Here is a 2,950-nt window from a genome sequence, read left to right as displayed (position 1 = left end):
TCTGTTTCTGCACCAGATATATATTTTCAACACATTTTCTAACGTATTTTTTACAAACAACGCAGTCCTCACCCAACTCTCCCCACCCCTACCTGATAGTGGGTACTCTGATTCAGTCCATCTCTTGTAGATGTCGTAAAACAGACATTTTATGCATCATTCTACAGCTCTGCCTGTGTCTTTACGGTCCTCTGGGTCTCTCGCCTTCCCTTGCAGAACGTGACGCTCTTAGTACGTGACACGTAGAGCATGGGGGCGATGAACACTCCGAACTTCAAAACTCCTGTCAGACTGAGTAGCAAGGGGCAGTCCATTGTATCCCACGTGTTAAAGAAAAACACAAGAAACCCTGGGCTGTAGGTTAAGACAGCAGGCACCAACACCACCAGAACATTAACTAGGGCCTTCCTCTTCATAGGACTAATGTCGGCATTGCCCTGTGCAGGGTTCTTTTGGCAAAGGACCCAGATAATTCCCAACAAGCAAGCCAGCATCACCGTGAAGAAACTAAATGACAGGATGGAGAGGGTCAGAAGCATGTTGAACAGATGGAAATGGTAGAGCAGGCCAGCGATGATGACCGTGAGAGCGCAGACGAGCAAAGACCAGGCGGCGCGGTACTCTGGCTTGTTCAGCTGCAGGTAGGAGATGGGACGAGCCACCGCCACGTAGCGCTCCACGCACATGCTAGCCAAGAGAAACGGGCAAGTGAAGATGATCAGAGAGAAAAAGACATCTGCGAGCGACATCACGATGCCTCCCGGCTCAGCCAGCATGCTGTAAATCTCTATCGACATACTGAAGGTGAAGACGATGTTGACAACTGACGCGTTTATGCCCAGTATCTGCGAGGCCGACCTTTTGCCCTTGAGAAGGACCCGGAGAAGGACTACATTGTTTACGAGGCCCGTGATCATGATGACAATCAAGATGGCCACCCAGACGTAGTTTGACGTGTCAGAGAGACACGCTTTCCGTTCACAGGCCATGGGATCAGCGCTGCCCTTGCAGGTTCGGTTGGGAGAGGGCATCCTGCTTCTGTCCGCCCGCTCAGCTTAGAGATGTCAGGCCAACACCACACAACCTGCGCTAGAAACGGCACAAAGCATAACAGTAGACTGACTTACAGTTTTGTGTTGAATTCACATTGTTGTGATATACCAGCAAACATAAGATTTCTTTCGCTGAAAAAATAACTAGAACAACAGATCTGGAATGGCCGAATTGGACTCGCAGGCCTTGTTATTTAGACACAGCTCACATCAGTCTAACTTTATCACAGTAACCAAGACATACAGCAACAAAATGTAAGAAAAGTGGTAATGGTATGTATGTATGTATGTATGTTTTATTTATGTTTTCAGCAAAAAGTCTACATCCAGAGAACTTAAATAAAAAAAACAGAAAAAGAATATGATTCAATATGTTGTCAACACCATCGAAAAAATGGCAGAATCGTCCTAGCTTGCTTAAAATGCATTCCATTATGTTACATTGTATTAAATACATTTAAACTATAAACTGTATAACCTTTCATTACCTTACAGTGAAACAATGTGAGAGCTGCCCAGCGCTCAGGGTCTCTCCCGGCTCTCTCCGTCTCCTGTTCTTGTGACTACTGCTTCTCAAACACCCTCTTACATTTCTCCCCAAAGCCACTGAATGGTTTAACACCATGCTATGAACAATCAAATGAACAGGTGACATATTTCCCTGTGCCACCACCATGGAAATACACACAATACGCATCCATCCCGAGCAGACGTTTCCAGAATGTCATATCATATATCATGCCGTAGTTTGACAGGTCATTTGTCTGTTCGGACAGGTCAAGCTGCATTTGTGTCATTTGAATGTTTCCGAAACTTTGCCACCTGCCACCTGGTCCTGCCATGCTTTTTATGGTCTCTCTTGTCTTCTTGGCTTGAAGAGATTTGTTTTCATATAGTAAATGACCCTGTGCATCATTATCATCATCATCACCATCCTCAACATCTTCATCATCATCATCATCATCATCATCATCACCGTCATTATCATCATCGTCATCATCACCATCACCACCTTCATCATCATCGTCACCTTCATCATCCTCATCATTATCATCACCATCATATACTGTATGGGATAGATCCATATATCAGCATATGATACCTTTCCTTTGAGCATTCCCAGAAGGTGGCAGGAAATAATACTGCATTAACTGAATTTGATGATCACCAATAATAATAATAATTATACACGCACACTAATTCCAGATTTATAATGTATAACTTTATAACTTAAAATATGAGTGAAGAACAACTAAAACTGAGCGAAGACAAAGGAGACCATGTTTAATCAAAGCTCAATTTATTCTCAATCTCATTAATGAAAACAAACATTTGGAGAGTAAAGGTCAAACAACAGGTGTCAAATGTCAAAGGTCAGATGCTTTCATACTAAAACATTCAAAGTCGACTAAAGTGACTCGTCCATCTGTCCCCCTAGGAGCAGAAAACACACATGGGGTGCACACACATACACACACATACACACACACACACACACACACACATACACACACACACATACACACACACATACACACACACACGCACACGCAAACATACACACACACACACACACACCCAGAGACCTACACATACATCTACACATGAAGTTAGTAGAAGGGCAGCATTTGCAATTTAATTCCAAAACATAATCTGTTGATTGACAGTTCTTTTTGCAGTATGGGGCATTCAGAAAGAATTCAGACCTCTTTTCATTTGTTGCAACCATTTGCTAAAATCATTTCAATTGTTTTCCCCCTCATCAATCGACACTCAACAACCCGTAATGAGAAGGTAAAAGTACCTTTTTAGACATGCTGGCAGATTTATTGGAAAAATCACACACACACACACACACACACACACACACACACACACACACACACACTCACACATAC

At 43.1% G+C, this 2,950-nt stretch overlaps 1 protein-coding gene across 1 annotated transcript in view; it reads right to left on the bottom strand.

Moving 5' to 3' along the window:
* Positions 1-2,563: 2,563 nt before the first annotated feature.
* Positions 2,564-2,950, bottom strand: part of zgc:162331 (CCP domain-containing protein) — a 13,621-nt gene continuing 13,234 nt past the window's right edge. The window contains exon 5 of the mRNA XM_031583278.2: positions 2,564-2,950. This exon is cut by the window's right edge and continues 921 nt beyond it. The gene's annotated coding sequence lies outside the window, so the exon portion shown is untranslated.

The sequence above is a fragment of the Clupea harengus genome, chromosome 16, assembly GCF_900700415.2.
Source record: "Clupea harengus chromosome 16, Ch_v2.0.2, whole genome shotgun sequence".
Taxonomy (NCBI): Eukaryota; Metazoa; Chordata; class Actinopteri; order Clupeiformes; family Clupeidae; genus Clupea; species Clupea harengus.
This window is presented reverse-complemented; position numbering and strand designations above follow the sequence as displayed.